This window comes from Ixodes scapularis, unplaced genomic scaffold (genome assembly GCF_016920785.2).
Source record: "Ixodes scapularis isolate PalLabHiFi unplaced genomic scaffold, ASM1692078v2 ptg000137l_1___fragment_3__unscaffolded, whole genome shotgun sequence".
In the NCBI taxonomy this organism is placed as follows: domain Eukaryota; kingdom Metazoa; phylum Arthropoda; class Arachnida; order Ixodida; family Ixodidae; genus Ixodes; species Ixodes scapularis.
The window spans coordinates 1,509,147-1,528,348 of record NW_024609920.1 but is presented as its reverse complement, the minus strand read 5'-3'; positions in this window follow the sequence as shown (position 1 = coordinate 1,528,348).

The following is a 19,202-nucleotide window of genomic DNA, read 5'->3' as shown; positions in this document are numbered from 1 at the left end:
GCGAAGTAGGCAATGAGCACACCTCCCCCTCTAGCTCACCCTAGTAGCTGTTTCTTTTTGTGTTATCCTTTATTTTAAGCATATTCTCGTAATCTCCTGTGGGATGACTTGTTCGACTGCAACATTGATTACTTCCTAAAAAGATCTTGAATAAAAAAATCAAAAAAATCTGCGTTGTCTTATCCAAGACACTTTCTTCATACCTTTACTACCATGCATACACAAACTGCATACATATCATAACATGTGGCAGTTCAATTAAATTGCAACAAAGTTGGGCTCTTCCCATATTTACTATTTATGTGCTTTGCATTTGCGTGAACCCAATTACATTAATTATATTTTACTGCACTGCTCATGAGTTTCAAGAGAGCTGAAATAAACAAAAATGTCTGCACAATGCATGTGCTTCGTGTTGTGTTGTCCTTCCTTCCCCCCAGTCTCGGGGGTTTTGTCTGAAAAAATATCTACGTGGATGTTACAGTGGAAGCTAGGCAGAAAAAAAGTAGACAGAGACATTAAACACGTTTATAACGAATTCCTTGAAGGCGATCTAATAAAATTGGTCTTGGATTCACCGTTTAATGTGGCAAAATAATAAAAGTTGTACGCAACAATTCTTCACTGCAGGCTGAAGGTAGGCTATCCAGCAATCAAAAAGAGCGAAAGTTGCCAGCTAGAATCCTTCACAGACTTATTTAAGACGAAACACGGCTCCGCAGTAGAGGTTCGAGGACGAGATTGCCCGTTATCGCATGTGGGGATAACACGTGCGATGGTGTAACTTCACCCGAAATATTGTTTGGGACTGGTGAGTTAAGTGCTGTAAATTCATCCGCACGGATCTCGCACCGTCCAAACTCGTCAAGGTCACTACTTTGCACGACGTTTGTTTTTCATCCAAACACTGCTACTAGTACTTATAACAAAATGTGTGTTGAAGTCATGTAGATACACCCCAAAATAATGAGTTCCAGACCCGTTTGCGTCTACACCGTGCACACGTTTGCGTAGCATTACGAACGCTCGCCACGAGGGAGAATGGTTGCAAACAAAATAGAGTTCTCACGATAGCTTAACCATGCGGCTCTATCGACGACGGAATGAAATTTTCACAATACATTTGTCTTTATTACAAATATAAATAGTTTATTGTAACGCAGGCGCGCACATATCTAGCATTGCCAAGAGTATTGCTCGCGAAAGCTCTCGCTGCGGTATGATAGGGATTGCGGCAAAATATTGATACATATATGTGCTTTTGCGGAAATAACAGCTTACCTTCGATTCACGTAAGTAACCCGATGATATCCAAATTAATTTCACGCGCTGGAAATTACCAAAACAAGGAAGACTACGCTACTGCTAACCACATAACAACACAGCGGAACCGCCCTCCCGTCTGACGTTAGGAAGCGAATGGCGGCGCTAGAGAGGGGGAGGGGAAAATTTTTGGGGGAAAGAGGAATCGTAGATGGAAAGGAGGAAAGTTGTCGCTACCTGTAAAAACGAAAAAATATTCAGGGACGTTAGCGCCGACCCCATAGCGGCGCCATCTGTTGACAGCCCGTGATATCGCGAGGAGAAACTTACTCTCGCTACAGTTACTCTCGAGTTCGAGTGAGGGTTAAGGGAGGGTATCATCGAAAGAAGTGGTCGCAAAAGAGTAACTTTGATGAAGAGAGAGTTAAAATAGAGTAAGTTGGGGCACTTACTCTCCTCTGACACCTTTTTTTTTTTAGAGTGTACACTGCATTTTTTTACGTGTAAGTCCGCCTTTTACTTGGTTTTTGTTCCGATGCATGCTTTCTGCGTTATATGTTTTACATTCAAGTGACTCTCGCTCATTTCCTTTGACTTTAGACTCTGCTTACTGTGTTTCACCATGGTGGACCGCTGCGGACGCTACGAGTCACCCCAGCCAACCTAGCACCGTGAGGGGGACTACACACACGGCGCGTTGCTGCGCCCAAGGGTCACGCGACACTCTGAAGGCACTGGATTGGTTTCGATGGCTCTCGTGTTGTCTGTTGCGGTCCAGGGTAAGATGAAGTAGATTGTCGTCACCGTCTTGTCGCGTGACCGAACTGACTAGACCTGCAGAAAGACATTATCGTGACATGGTCTATTAGCCCCGAGAAGTTCGCCTGGCGCCCCCTTACGGCGAACCGGGGTGACGTCACGGCGAGGAGAGAATTTTTCCCCCGACTCGCCCCGCTCGCCCTGTGGACGCTGTGACGACGCTAGCTGTCGGCGCGCTCGTTTCTATTTAACATTTTTTTGGCGTGCTTTTCGTAGGAAGTGTAAATTTTTATATACGCCTTTATTGAGGTATGGCCTGTAGCTACAGGCGAAACTTCAACGAACATTTTAAGCATGGCTGACAGGCCAGGCAACGCATGAACCGCAGCTGGTATGTGAAAATAAAGAAATATGGCCACAATTGCAGGGGCATCACTACAGATTTATATCTCGCACAATAAACGCTGCTGATGGTCCGAATGAATTGGCAGGTTATGTACACTATTTTTTTGTATCTCTGTCTTTAAACAAGATCGCCGCAGCAGAAAAGCTGCATGCTGCTCGAGCAACGTGCTAAATACAGTCTCGGCCATGGGGAGAGAATCACAAGTAAGACAGCCCAAGTGCAGGGGCAAAGCAAAAAAAAAAAAACAAGGAACATGTATTATATACATTGCTCGCACTTGACCTTTGCTGGATTCGGATAGTATTTCAATGGACTACACGGGTGGTATCTGTGGACTTGTTTATATCAATCCTCAAGTAATATATAACAAACGTAAGTTAAGGTGTCTAGCTCGTTATTAGTCCGTTAAGCCCTCAAATTAAGATTTTACTTAAATCGAATTGTCCTGAAGCTAAAGTACCAGAAGCTTTTCTCACGCAGACTGTCGCCCTTCACAGGTTCCAAATTTTCTGCTACCAGTGCTGCATCTACCACTGGACAGACGTTCGAATGCTTGCTCCTGTTTTCCTCTGTTGTCAGAGAGTCCAGTTGCAGGGAGTTTGGAGGCTGAGGAAGCTTTTGGGGACCTGCGGCAGTGACTCTTAAATGGAAATGACAATTCAGACTTAACGGTGTATTTTCCGAATACCAAAGGCTGGAATAAAGAATGTCAGTAAAAAGTATAAACATTCCAAATTACGGCACTATTGCTGTGCATATTTTGGTCAGTTTACTGCATATCATAGAGGCAACTGGGGAAATTCGGCCGTTTTTGCTGCTACCATACAAACTAATTTCCAGTAATTGTGAATCCTCTAAGAAATATGCCTGCATACGCGTATAAACTATATAATTAATTCAGGAAGAAGCTACATTTATGTAAACCAACCCTGTTTCATGAGCACTTCAAAGATCATCAGACGCAGGGCCTTTAAAACATCTGCAAACCAGCGCATGCAGAGTGGCAGCGCAGAGTCGGGGTCGCGAGCTAATTTGCCGACCACCGAAAGGCCCATGATATAAAGGCCGCTTCAGATGCCTTGAAAGCGGGATGTAATATCGTCCTAAATCATGAACATGCAAGGAACAGAATTCCAGCGTCTGAAACACCTGCGTCACCGCTTCACCGACCCCTCTCAAGATTGCCTTGCGTCGTGTGGACGGACGGGGAGGTTCATCGGCGTAATGGACCTTTTCCGAGAAGCGTTCTGCGCACGCGCGAGCGCCCGATGCCAAGCGGCGGAAGTCGGAACGAAAAATCGAGGAAATTCGGAATGAGCCTGTGGATAAGCGAGTAGAACAGGTAATTGCAGCATATATATAATTGGGTTACACAAAAAGAGAAAGTGGACGGAAGGAAAAACACAACGATTGGGTAGACGCCACTGATGCCCATCTTTAAGCTCGCGTTGGGCACGCGCCGCAGCTCGGAGAGCGAAGAAACAGGTAGCGTAGCTCCCATTACCGATTGGTAGCGCAGGTAGGTCACTTCCTCGATTTTTAGTTCGTGCAGCCACCGCCTGGTGCCGTCGGTATGTGGAAAAGGTTCATTGCCTCCGCCAATAGTTTTCGGGATTTGTAACCCAATTTTAAAGGTAAAAGGGACAAGCAGGCTTATAAAATGTACAGAAGCACGTTAATATCGGCCTAACTCAACGTCTTGTACACGGGGTAAACGAAGTCCGGCTCCTCGAAGAGCTTGCGGCACACAACGCCAAACCAGGAAACCGGTGCTGGGAAGCGACCCGATGCGAGATCGCGGAGCTGGGTACTCGGCCTGACGTCACGGTACACCTCACCCAATCAGGGCGCGGCGACCGCAGCGACGCTTGTGTTCGCTCTCGGGGCTAATACAGTCTCGTGATGCGCCGTAGAGGTTGCACTTTGATAGAGGATGTGTTCTTGCGACTGTGCATAGAGTCGCTTCCAGCTGCGTACAAGCCGTATTGCTGTGCAGGTATTTGAAGAATACAGTAATATAGCTTATTTCTGCGCCACGCAGAAACTGGATATTTTTATGGTCTTATGAAACAAGCACGCTGGCCGCGTGTGTCCTAGAAAATAAATGCAAAAGAGTTTGCCAAAAAAATAAAATGAGTGGATTTAAGTCATCGTCATCAATGGCGTCGGCCTCCCGGATTCAAGGAACCACGAGGCCGAATTCCCCGAAGGGCCCGGCTCTCCCTTTCCCATTTTGGGTGAACGTGCCTTCGGCAAACCCTTGAGAGTTATAATGGACGCGACTGCTAGCGGCCTCCCCGGGCGCGTCCATTCTCCGAGGCTACATAAGCTGGCCCCGAGGGAGTGCCAGGGGCTAAGGCTGTATAAGCATAAAGAGCAAACCAATTTAGTGCCAGGGGCTGGGGAGGAAGTGGCCGAGTGGGCTAACGCGTCTCAGCTCGGAGCGTGGAGCGAAAGCTTGCGCTGGGAACCTCCAAGGTTCGATCCCCGCCGCCCCCGCCCGTTTCGATCTGGATGAGTTTCGTACCGGCACGCGTTCGTGTGATCACTACTGCGTGATGCACGTTAAAAACCCCAGGTTAGCGGTTGTACCGCACTGGCCAAGTTTCTCATCTACAGCTAAGAGACCGATTGCCCGTTGAGGCGCATCTCCATCAAGGCTGTATAAACATAAAAAGCAAACCAATTTAAGTGCCAGGGACTCTCGTCGGCTGAGGCCCTGGCTCTTCGGAGTTCGGTTTTTCTTTGTGGGCCTCCGACTTTCCTTGAATCTGTCTAATGCGGCAGCGCGGGAAACCGACCGGGTGATGCTGGCAATTGAGCCAGCGCCAAGACTTTTCATTGTCTAAGAGCGAAGCGTGTTGGCGTTTCAGTCAACAAAACACGTCTTTATCCGAACCCAAGGAACCTTCTGTGTTGCTCAGTGGTACCCCCAAAAGGGAATCCCGCACAGTACAGTGTAAACAAGCACTTTGTGCCACCAGCGCTCCGCTTAGTAGAATTAATGCTCTTTTAGGCATTTTGCTTTTTTTTTTGCAATTGTGTATGCGTTCTATCATGTCCCCTTTGTGCTGCTTATGCCGGCAGCACAATGTAGCTGTCAAGTGCCAATTTTTACGTTTAGGAATTAGAGGATAGGAATGGAACGATTCAGCCATTCCAGGAGTGGGAATGGGCCCAGTGTCCCCATTCCTAGGAGTTGAAAGAAATTAAATTATCGCAAACTCTAATTCCCCGAAATGGAATTAGAATGGAATGGAGGTGGCCCATTCCGCAACACTGATGTCGGACACAAAAATGGTTGCCGCCGTCGCTCATAGATGGTGGTAGCTGTCTAGAGTGTTGTGTTTGCCGGTTTTCCGCTCGTAGTACACCGTGTTTCCCCCGCCGCTAACCCTCCGCTACGAAGAAACAGCCACTGCGCCTGCGCGGCCATGGCCTTGGCTGTAGAGTTCCGGGTAGCGGAGGGGCTTACTGGAGGGGGACACACGGTCTACTAAACGCAGGAACGGAATGAGCGGCGAAGTGCGCAGTAGCGTGAATAGTTTCGTAACCGCCGCGAGGCCGCTATCGCCTAAAGTTTCACTGCGTCGACCGCTTCAGATTCCCTTGCAAAAGAAGAGCAGATCGCTCGCTTGGAAAGCTACCGCCGAGAACAGAAGCTACAGCTCCGGTGCTCTTCCTTCACCAAAGTGGAAAGGCTGAACATTTTTCCAAGTGAACGTTTCCTGACCTAATTTTGGTGATCAGCTTGTTTCCAGTCCCCTCGTCGCCGCGTTGAAGACGCTTATGGCGTCCGAGGAATGTTTTTTTCGTGCAAGTTGGCTGTAGTTTGGCCGGTGTCGTACGCAGTTGCTCGTCGCCAGCTGATGCTCGTTCTTGTCGATTGAAAATACTCTTCACTTTTACATAGAACAGAAATAAACGTATATGGATAACCTTTTCTCGTAGGGTAAGTACATTTTTAAAATTATTTCTTGAGTAGACTGTTAGAACCGCATAGACACCGGTCGAAATAGAGCAAACATGTCGGGCAGCTACGCGATCATGCTAAAGGCGCAAACGGCAGTCCGTTCTGCAATCGGCGAAGCAGAGAAAGCGCTCACCTCCTGTTTTTGGTAACTACTCCCAAACATCCCCAATACGTCGTTCAATGAAGAGGAGTTCGCAGAACCGGCTCCCTGCTCTGCGAAGTGCGCAGGAGCGCACTTCGCAGTGAGAGTGTTAAAGGGGCCCTGAAAGGACTTTTTAGTGGTTTTTCATTTGCACCGAACCTTAGCGCACTGAACGTAGTAACTTAATGAAACTTTTCTTTTCTCGAATTTCGCTTTATTTCTTGAAAGTTATAGGCAAATTAAAATTACAAAGACAAGCAAAAAAAAAAAAACCTCCTTCATGACGTCCTGGGTTGCGTGAGCGACCATGAACTAGAGGAGGGGTAGCGAGCTCAGCGAGTGCTCAAAGGCGGCTGCACTACGTGTTGACGGCTCGAGAGGGCGCCACTAAAGCATGCTCTGGGTATAGGCTGTATGAAGCGGGAAGCCAGGGCGGCTCGCATTGCATTTGCTGCGCGATTAAACACTAATTCGGCATGACACTTCGTTGAAAAAAACGACAACAAACTCGGGGGAAAAGTTGAGATCAGAACGGGAGCCACTTCGCGCGCCATACCGCCAAAGGGCCAAACCGCAAGCCACAACTGCTCGCCGAAGGCCTTCGGAACTCGGAACCGGTTGGATCCTCGCCTGCAGCGCCGTCGCGTACATCCGGGACCTTTCTACGCTCGCCGTTCGTCGGTGCCTGATCCCACTACACCTTTTTACTACGCGCCGCCTTTTCCACCGCTTGGTGGTCGGTATGTCGACGGGTCATTTTTTGTTTTCGTACTTTATAAACTGAATTTCTTTCTTTTCTTATCTAAAATACTGAACAAAAACTACTTTTATAAATAATCGAAACGGCTCTCGCCACTTATATTTTGTATTTTGACTAAAAAGTTTTTGGCGGCTCCGACCAGTAGAAAGGCCAGGACCTAAAACGTCACGATGTCGTCACATATTGCGCGCTTTCGGCACCGCGGGTCGCCCCCGCAAGTGGAGGAGGTTTTCGCGTCGTACCGTTAAAATATCACGCACTGATATTTAATTACTCTCTCCGCGCCCGCTGGCTTGCTCGAACCCCAAGAGACGTGGAAACTGCAAAAAAGGTAGACGCTCAAATAGGATTGCAGGGCCCCCTTAAAAACTGATCTCACTCGTCATCGCATCGAATGCAAAGACACCACCGGGCTCCGAGATTCACTCTCTCCTAGCGGCGTAGACTTTCCATTTTTCGGCGGGGGGGGGGGGGGGGGGGGGGGGCAGTCTGAAAGGTTCTCTGGGGGGGGGGGGGGGGATGCTTTTCAGCGCAATTTTTTTTTCACCGTCATTATCAGTAGTTTATTTTAGGGAGTGCAGAGCGCGGCACAGCGCCATCAAGCGATCGCCGGTTTTTTTCAGTTCTTCTCTTTGAAACCAAATGATTTCATCCACGTTATTAATGATACGGAAAGAGCTCAATGAGTTCTATAATTTAAGCAATAAAATTTCGTGCTCGCTAATACTATCTATAAGTAAAATCCGAAAATTCGCCGATGTCGTGTTCGCGCTAACAGCGTCTCGGTGAAAATCATAACCCGGGGGGGGAGGGGGGGGGGGGGGGGGCTTCCCCCGGGTGTAAACAGGGGGGGGGGGGGGGGGGGGCACGAGCCGCGATGCCCCCTGTAGTCTACGCCTATGCTCTCTCCCCTCTTCGTTCACAATGTTGCTGTAGTTGCACTTGTCAATCTTATCTCACTCCCCATATACATATAGACGCGGACATGAGTACACAAAAAAAAACATGGAAGACATTTAGCAGGCTAGACGAAATGTGAGCGTAAATCGGCTATTAAAATCAATAAATATCCATATATTTAAACTGTCGGAGGCCCATTATAGGTAGAGCCCGGCAGCCGGGTTTTTTTAATAAAAAAAAAAAGAAAACTGGCTAAAAAGACTTTTAAGTTTGAAGGTTGGTTGGGGTAAACCGGCTCGGTGTAAACAGTACACACAAGGAGATGTCGATCATTGTTACAGTGGCCATCACCGACTTGTTATGCCTGATTCAATTGGTCGTATCCTGCTTGCGATTTTCAGTGTCGACCATTTTAGCCATGGTTCACGCTCTTGTAGCCCGAGCGACGCCGCGACTGAAAATTGCGAGCGGAATTTTATCATGCGAATCAGGCTTTAGCGTACATTCTGAGGCCTTTACGCGGAATAAATCGCCGCATGTCACATTATTCACGCGACGTTTTGCGGTGTAACGAGCCTCGGTAATTTCGCTGAGGCCGCTCATGCACTCAGACATTGCCATGAAGTCGTAGAATCAACAATTACAACGCGAAAAAGAGCAGGGGGACTCACACGGACGCCAACATCGCATTTCAATGGTTTGTTTATGGGCGACGGCGAGCTTCTTGCCCACACTCCATCGCGCGTGCGCGGCGTCGGTGGCGTCCGCTAGGGGCGATCAGTTTGTTTGTAAACATGAGTTGGTGCCTACCCTAAAATCCACTTAAGGAGATGTGATAATATGTGAAAGTGTTATTGCCACAAGCATCCTCGTTCGTTGCTGCACATTTCTCATCTCTTAGAAAACAGGATGTATTTTTTTCTGTTTCTTTCACCTTAATGACCCTGTTTTAAAAAGATACTTACTCTTTTGTAGTCCAACTTCTAGGGTTGTCCCACTTTATTTGTGAATTCCAGCCAGGTTATCTGCCTCTCAGTTACCCTTTTTGTGAGCCAGCTTTTTGCGAGCACTTCGAAAATGGTAATTGTCTTCCTTTATTCTTCTTCCTGTTTTTACCCCAGCAGGACGCATCCTATCTCAAGCAGATACTTTTAAAAATGAAGCATAATGGTGGCTAACGTAGACTTGATATTGCCGCGCGCAGGGCTGAGAAAGCAACGCTTGATCACGAACCTCTAGAAAGTTCTCGTTTATTCCCGTTCCAGACGTAACTTCTATCCTTTATCCCTGATTATAATGCAATTAAATGCAAAGGTGCAAGCGAGCTTTAATTGCATTATAATCATAACCTTAATTGCAAACCCTTGTTGGTGTTCGACTGGTGGCGGCTGATAAAACCTGTTTGCTCTACTGACGTCTAACCCCTGGTTAGCTCAGTTGGTAGAGCGCTCCACCTGTAATGGAGAGGTCCCGGGTACCCGGACCAGGCGGATTTTTTCGGTCGCGCACCAGTCACCTAGCTGTGTTTGGAGATTTCTGTTTGTCCTTTGTCCCTCCCGTTCCCCTTCTCCAGGGATTACTTTCGTCGTTTATCCCTGCTTTTGCTGTTCCAGAAAGTGCGTGCTCATTCTCGCCCCGCGCGCTCCGCTCGAACCTTCTCCGCCGAATCTTCGAGATAGTGGCTCACCTTAGATAAGAGGCCGCCCGCGACCTTGTCGAGTCAGTCTCGCCTCAGCGTTCGATCCTGCTGCTTCGCCGCCTTCGACGCCCGCGACGCTCTGTTGTTATCTGTCTTTCTCCTTCTATTTTTGGGCACAAGTTCTTCCCATTAAACGTTCAGTTTACTCAGTCCTTCGCCGCCTCGTTGCTTGTCATCCGTGACATTATGCCCTTCGCTGCCCGCGGCATCAGCGGACGTCTGTCTGGAGAACACCGGAGTAAACTGCAGTCGGTTCGTGCTCCGTGCGTTTTTGAACGATACCAAAAACGGTACACACGGCAAACGTGGGTTTACATTTCCCTGTTTTAACTGACGTTCTAATTTATTGTTGTTATCAGTGTCCTTTTTTCAGAGCGCAGCTCTTAGGCGCCCGTTTCCGGCTTGAGCGGCGTCGCTGTCGCCGTCGGCGTAACCAAGATCACCCCAAGGTGACGTGACCCCCAGGACACGTGACCCCTCTCAAGGTCACCCCAAAGTCACGTGACCCTCCCAAGGTCACGTGACCCCTAGGTCACGTGACCCCCAAGGTCACGTGATCCCCAATCTCTCGTGACCCCCCGAGGTCACGTGACCCCCGAGATCACGTGGCCCCCCCTCCCCCCGAGGTCACGTGACCCCGCCGGAGCATATTAAAGAATGAGGGGAGGAGGAGGAGGAGGAGGGGTCTGCCCTCCCCTCAGTACCCTTCCCTCCTCCTCCTCAAGAGCTGCGCTCCAATTCGGCGTTACAGGGAGTAGTAAACGGCTTTCACTTTTTTTCTCTCGGTTATTTATATTTATATACTGGAAAAAAATTTTATTCACCAACGTGTCAACCGAGGCTCGACCTGTTCAGAACCAAAGGAAGAAGGGTATCGAACCAAACCTTATTTATTATTTATCACCTTACTGTTACAACTATGTTTTGTTATTGTCTGGTAATATGTGCCGGTATAGTAAGATAGGCATAAATCAATTCTTATTCTGGTTTTCGCTAGATGTATGATGACTTCAACAGCTTCGCGATTTCGACAATGGAGAATTTTAGCAGATCGATTCGATGACTCCGATAACGATACCCGGTACTCCGCCGCCGTCTTTTGCGCATTCATCATATCGTTATCTGCAGCAACGGAGGTACCGAAACGATCTACTAAAACTCTCGAATATCAGGCAACGGCTGCAACGCCGAAGCTTTGCTCTATCTTTGAGGAGAATAGTACTTCCACTGCTTCGTTGAAAAAGCTCAATGCAGAGCATAAAACATTCTTGAGGAACAATATGCCACTCCCATCCAGTGCCTCACTTCAAATGGTGTTCAGCGTGTAGTCGACATATTGAGTAAAAACTAACGGAAATTGCCCGACGACCCTATTGGAAAGACCAGTTTGAAAATCTAACTGGTCATACTGGTATTTAAACTGGTCAAACTGGTATTTGGACTGGTCAGACTGGTCTAACTGGAAATCAAACTGGTGGAACTGTTAGTCAGACTGGTCTAACTGGTAACCATATTGATCTAACTGGTCACCAGATTGCCTTCTAACTGGTCACCAGATTGACCTGACTGGTCACCAGACTGGCTGAACTGGTAACCAGATTGACCAAACTGGTCACCAGATTGGCCAAACTGGTCACCAGATTGGCCAAACTGGTCACCAGATTGGCCAAACTGGTCCCCAGACTGGCCGAACTGGTTCAACTGGTAACCAGATTGACCAAACTGGTCACCAGACTGGCCGAACTGGTAACCAGATTGACCAAACTGGTCACCAGATTGACCAAACTGGTCACCAGATTGGCCTAACTGGTTACCAGATTGACCCCTTTTTTTCACTTTATTTGTAGAGGTGTGCGAATTGGATAGCGCAGTCATTCGTAACCTTCACTGTGCAAAATAAAATTGCAACAAACGGTTCTGTTAACAGTGTTGAAGCTATTTATTTGTCATATATGTTCTACCATCTCACGATTGTCACAGGGAGACATGGTACTACAAACTACTAACTTATTTGCAACTGAATTCATGGCATATTAATGCCCACGCGAAAGGTCAGCTTTATTTATTTAGCTAGAGAATGCTTCATCAATCCAAAAAAGTAAGAGCCAGCATTCTTATTCTTATGATTCTTTTAATATTTTCTTCCCAGAAATAGGTCAAACCAGTTTAAATTCTACAAACTTCAGATAAAAACGTCAATAACTGCAGCACGCTTTATGTGGGTCAAGGGACAAGTTCAGATGAATTAACAAAAAAGTCAGAAAAATTGCGCATCAGCTTACTACAACACCATGTCGCATACTGATTTCACATCCATAAGCATTTCACAGTTCCGCAAGAGTGTGATCTGCCAAAACAGTTTTTCATTTGAACACAATTAAACTTAGGTGATTATGAAAACACTGATGGAGAATTGGACTATGCATGGGCCTCTGCGGCGCATCCGAAATTGAAACATAAGGTCGGAAGTGCAGTCAAAGAACACACATCTGTCTAAGGACAAATCAAAGAAAGTCCTAAGTGGGGCGCACATACCATAAAAATTTAATTTATGTGAAATTGACAATCAACCACATCAAAAGGACTTTGAAAGATCAAAATATACAGTATCAACCTGTCCTCATTGACACACAGCAAAACAAAACAAAACATATATCACGGGTACAAGGACTGAACATAAGAGTGTGACTCAGGCGCAGCACTCAAAGGGGTTCGCTAGCCAAATTCAAATGAACGAGTGTTTAGAACCCAACTAATCGCGCTCTATAACATTTGGGAGGTCACAGATGAAGGACTTGCTATCCGATATGAATTCAATGTAAACACAGCTGCTTTTGACATTGCAGGGCTCCACACAGCAAACAGTGCTTCTTTCTGAGAGAAAGCACTCCTTGATGTGCTCTGGAAGCTGTTGCAATTCCCTCAGAACCACTTTCTTGCAAAGGAGGACGCAGCAAGAACCAGTTGCCAAAACTACTTCCACAATTTTCAAAATCTTAAAGTAATGTCCATCATGCGTGGAGACAAAAGTGGTGTCACTTTGGGTGGCTCTTGTGTAGGAAGTGCTATGGTACACTTGATTTTTTATGACGCATCTCTGGTACTCCGTAGCACTGCTTACAGTTGCTCCAAAGTGCTGCTGGAGAGCAAACTTGTCCTCACTGCTCATAATGGCGGGTTGCCCACAGCCAAGTGTCGTCGTTTCATTCACCCGGCAAGCGTTTTGAATCGGCATGTAACCGAGGAAGCCTCGGCAGATCTGCTCCTCCCTTGCCGGCAGTTTGTGAGTGGAAAGCAAAAGCTCCAATTCCTGCATCATCACCACACGTTCTACAACTTGTTGAGGAAGTCCCTTGGCTGCTGACACAAGATTCACAAGTTTTCCATTCCCACCCTCGAAGACGAAGGCTGAGTGGGCCCAGAGTGGCCCCAGGTGACGGACAGAGTTCGCAAGATGAACAAGAAGGTGCACGTTAAAGGTCATGGCAGTCACTCCGTAGAGGGCTTCCACACGACCCACGAACATGTGGAGAAGTTCTTCTACAAAAGAAAAAATTAAAGTGATACAGTGCTTCTGTATATATAGCTTAGCTAGAACCAACTATACTTAGTGAATCCAGTTACCTTGTTCAAATTGCCAACCTCCTCATTTGATAATAAGGAAACATTGAGAATGCATAAGGAAATAGTATATTTGACATATAACATGAACCAATTGGCTCCACTACAGTAAAAACAAAATGCAGTTACCGTTCCAAGTTAATGGCATTTAAGCATCGACCATTAGACTTGCCACAGTGTACACTCTCCGGCAATATGAAAGACCCACTGGGAGCGCGTGGCCGAGGCGGTGGCTGGTGGGGGCGCTGCGAGCGCTCCGGGCTATTCCGTTCTGCTTCGAGGGGAGGACGCTCACTCGGGCTCAGATAAAGCGAGACGCGCTTATCAGTTTGTGCCAAGTCCCGAGTGAGCGTCCTCCCCTCGAAGCAGAATGGAACTGCCCGGAGCGCTCGCAGCGCCCCCCAAGCCACCGCCTCGGCCACGCACTCCCAGTGGGTCTTTCATATCGACGGAGACTGTACATGCTTTTAGCATGCACAGTCATAATCAAAGGGCATGTTAAGTCGGTACTTCTTCACTCCTACTCCAACGCTCAGAGTTTCATACTCCGAGTGCAGTAGCTAAATGGAGCATAGCGACCGAGAGCGTGACACTGGTGACACACTAAAAGAATTGACGAGTGAGACTTCTGGTTGTACGGTCATGAACATTTTGTTATGAGTGCAATGCAGTGGTGCATACACGTGGCAGAAGCTGCTATGATTCTGAAAATAAAATAATTTAATGTAGCCCAATAGCTGGATTGCTGCATGCAACGGCAGACAATTAAACTGAAAGACACAGTGACACTAGAAGTGTATAAACATTTTAACTCCTGAAAAGTTTGGAGCCTAACTGACAAAGGCAAAAAATGACGTCACCGATTTATTAATGCCCGTGCCACCTACATTAAAAAAAGTAAGCTCTTTTTTATCCGGCTAGATTACTGATGAAGCTGTCAAACTTGTCGAAGAAGTTCGATTTGGCAGCGTGGGAGCAGCGATGCCTGTTGATCAGAATACCGTTGTTGAATACACTGCACATTAAATCATTTTCAAACGAGACTCGTGAAGAATCCTTTTCGAAACGCTAACTGATGTTTCGGCTTGCCACTCGTATTGTCATTACTCGCTGGGCTAAGCAATTTTAAACTCCAGATAGCCAGCGGTTCGACCGCCCCAGCGTCTCGACTTTTCTGTCGGCACACTGCCGCCGTCAGTACTACATTGGATGCAACTCGTTCCCAGGCAACACACACAAAAAACCTTTTTTCCAGAATGCTAGTCGATGTTTCGGCTTGCCACTCGAATCGTCTGTACTGGCTGAGCATAGCATTCTTCAAATGAAAAAGAACAGCCATCCGACCATTCTCTCGACTTGACAGCTTTCATAGCGGCACGGCCATGTTGTATGGAAGTGACGTCATGGAGGGCGAAGAAGCATCCCGTGCCCTGACCCAAACTCTTGCGCTCCGGAGCTCCGACTTAACACGCCCCAAATTAAGTAAAATGTGCAGCTCTGCGCTTTCCTCCACGAAGCGCTACCCTGGTAGCAGCCAGTGCAGCTAATCGCTCACGCAGCTCCAAACATCAAGCGTGCAAGGGGAGTGAGGTGGTCTCCAGGCTCGGGTGCACATTAGATACCATGGACATAAAAAGAAGGTCGGAATGTTTTTTTTCCTTTTTTTTATGTGTCCAAGCATTTTATGTTTTGTTTTGGCCAGCATCACATCCGAGAAGCCACCACACTTCTCCCATGCACTGGGATGAGCCAATTGGCATGAGGCCAATTGTGTTTGCTGGCTGCAACCAGTCCCCAGCTCCATGAAGCAAAACAGTCATGCGCTCCAGTTACATTTGACTACGTTCTGCGCAGTGTGAAGGGTAGTCACCAAGGCTCTCTTGTCGGTGAGAAAGAGATTAGGAATGATGTTCATTTGTGCAGTCAAGGTGCATTTTTTTTTTTTGTCGAGAGCCTTCCAATACAGCCACTACGCCGACAGCACAAGCATGCTGGAAAGGAGGCAGTAACTCGACGGCGAGATACCGGTATGGTGACCTATGAGTAGCTACACGTCTGTACTGTACACTTACCGCTATCAACGAAACAGTGACACAGCACAGTTGTCCTACAAGAAAAGCCCGGGGAAGTTGTACATAGAGTGTGGGCTCATCATGCTTGCTCATACCTGTCAGAACCGACGACAACAAAGCACTTCGATGGCCTGTGGACGCACACGTCAAATTACAAACTTAATATGAGCTCATAAAAGTGACAGCATAAGATAAAAGATAGCTTACTGATGGCTAACAAGTGCTTCAAAGTTCATGTTGATTTGACAAATGACTTATAGATGAGAGGCTAGTTCCTAATGTCGGAGTTGGCAATTTCAATCACATAACTTTACCATGCATTTATAGACTTGTAGTCCATCTGAAGAATATTATGTTGCCTATGGAAGTTACCGTATGGTATCTTATTCCCCTTTTACGTTTCTGTTGATGACCTGACTAAATTACCGAGAAATCAAAAAACTGTTAGAATTGCACTCTTTAATTTTGCTTTTACGAAATCATGTTGTGTGCCAATTTTCTGTGCTAGATGTATTTTTTGTTTATGATTGCAGTGAGCTCGGAACAAACCTCGAATCAAGAAAAGACATTGTGAACAGAATCTGTTCACTTTTCTACGTCCCCAGCTTTTTCAGCTGCGCTGCACATAGCTGCACAATTATGGGACCTCAGGTCCTATAATTTGCCTCACTGTGCTATCACCATATGATGCCATGTATACTTAGCCATCAAAAGATTTAAGTTTTCAATATGCACCCTCACTTCAATCTTTTAACAACCATTTTCTATTTGTCGCAAATGCCAGCTATCGACAAAAGTGTGGCAACTTTTTATATGACAATGTGACACCATAATGATTTGTAGCTCACCTGCACGCTTGATTTCCTCAAGCGTAAGACTATCACGGAGCAAGATATGGATAGCCTCAGAGAGCTTGCACAGGTGCCTCCAGTAGAGTTGGGGAAGGAGGTCCAGCAAGCATGGAAGGGCATAAAACAGGAGCCATTGCTTCCACTCGGAGGCCTTCCAGAAACTGCGCTCCTCAATCGAACGAGGTAGCCTTGTGATACAGTGCGGAGGCTTGATGCTTTGGAGGCGTGCATTGACCTTGACAACAGACCCCCGTGCACCTGCAAACCACATGAAAATTCTTAAATTATTGGAACATTTATTGAACAGTGATGTTCATACAAAAAAACAACGTAAATGTACTAAGGTAGTGATTTGGGTAAGTTGGTATACGTTATTCATGATGAAGACAGCTCAAAAATGAAGACAATGAAAAGGAACAAACACAACAGCTTCGTCCTGTCGTGTTTGTTCCTTGTCGTCGTTTTCGTTTTAGGGGCGAAGCTCCTGAGGGGCTAGCCATGTCCGTATGTCCGTCCACCGTCGGGTCACGAGCACGTGAGCACGTGCTCCCGTGCTCGTGTAGGGAAAAAAACAAACTGATCTCCACGTGGTGAATGATGTTGATTGGGGCAGCTCTGGCGGTGCTTGTGTGCGTAGACAATGAGCCGCAGCATGCCAAGCCTTTCCTTCGTTTTCATCCATGTCAGAAAGAGAATGTGTGGTATGAAACGTGGTTATATATGCATTTGAGCATTTGACTGCAGCACGACATGGATGAAAACGAATGAAAGGCTCGGCATGCTGCGGCTCAGCGTCTATGCAGACAAGCACCACCAGAGCTTCGCCCCAATCAACATCATTCACCACGTTGAGATGCGGTTGTTGTTTTTTTTAGCTGTTTTCGCCATGAATAAAAGAAAAAAACAATTGGGTAGAGAATACACACTATAAACAGCCAAACTGAAGTTACAAAAACAAAAAAAAGACCTCCTCTTGTTCAAACATGCAACAGGCCAATGTAGGAGCAAAGCGACAAAAAATGTGGTTAGGTGCATTGTCTGCTAAACCGCTTGTGTGCCTGTGCTGCCTTTTCCACTGCTGCGTTTCAATGAGGTGTCGCTTTTCGTTGTGTGTTCACATACTTTTTAAACTTTTAATATTTCTTGTGTATCTCTGATACTCGAGAAAATCTACTTTTATAAAAAAATTTAACAGCTCGCCCAATTATAATATTTATTTTGACTTTAAAAAAGTTCTAATGGGTCTGGCCTACGGCAAGGTTTCTCACTAACGTCACTGGCTGCACGCATTCAGCGCCACACGTTGTCCGATTCCAATATGCTGCAATATTTTGTAATTCTCTCCTTCCCCCGGGATGCCCAGACCACCACAGAGATAGAAACTGCAAAAAAAAACTACAGCCTCAAGTATGATTGCATGGCCACCTTAACAACTGCTGCAAATTACCAACAACCATGCATTGGTAATTGATAGTTGTAACAAAGCCTCTCCCAGGCCTCCCTGTTAAAGAAGTAAACAAGCCAATCCGTGGTGGAACTATTTTGCATAATAACTGTTAAAACTGGAAAGGCAGTTGCTTCATGTCTTCGCTCGTTTCGACCGTTTCGTGCAATGTCACATGCGCAGTGGCTGATTCAGCCGAGTGAGTCGAGGCGATTTTGCTTGCATAGTATTTGTTACCGCAGGTATTGGCCTCCACCTCGGGTTACATCGAATGGGTTCTCTGTTTTCACTGTAAACATGCCATGAGCTACTTTTCATCAACAAAAAGTTTCATTTGAAACGAGGCTGTTGGCTTCAGTGGAATGCTTTCGGGACGTTTACATTTGATTGTGTTGATTGTGCTATGCCTGCCTTGAAATATTTCTCATGAAGATTTTAAGTTCTTTACATTTACTGTAAATATGCAGTGGTAGCTTTTTACGCTTTGTGGCCTCGCCTGGAATCTTGACATAGCTCATGTGTCAACTTCAAAATGAAACACAATACTGTTGTGTATCAAGATTGGGTCTAGGAAACAAACAAAACAAACATATGATTTTCAAAACTGTAAAACCTGGATATCTCTGATATTCGAAGACTCCGAACCTCACAAACCTGGACCTGAAAGAAACTTCAAATCTATTTATCTTAAATTTAAAAAAATGAAACTATACAGATGTTGCAAACTTTATTCTTAAACGGAATCAAAACATTCAAACTCGAGTTTACAGAAACCTTCAAAGCTTCTAAGTTGGCCAGTTCTAACTTTGGCCGTGTTCAAAGATTGCACACTTTTCTAAATCGAATGTCAGCAGTGTTCGAAAGTTGCAAAGTTAAGTTTGAATCTACGTCAGGTTTACGACATCTTTATTTACAATTTACTTTACTTATTTACTTTACGTACACTCTGCAAGAGCAAAGACGGCATCGGTGCTTTTTCACATTTGCTAAAACAATGCATCGACATGAACGAAATTTTACCACTCAGGCTAGAGTCCCAAGAGAACACTCTTAATCATCCATCAGTTTTGATTACAGCGATTAAACACAGGAAAAACAGGTGATTGTTTCCTCGTGCTAGCAGTGTTGCGTTGTGTGCATGCAGAGCGCAATAAAGGATTACGGCAAGAACCTTGCGACACCAGACCTGCATTTAGGCTGTAGTTGGGAAACAGCAACTGAATAAGATTTAGGGCTTTTTTTCATGCATGGCCAGACATAAAAAAAGTGTCAGTAGTTACCCATGTAGTAGGGCTGCCGTGAGCTGGAAGAT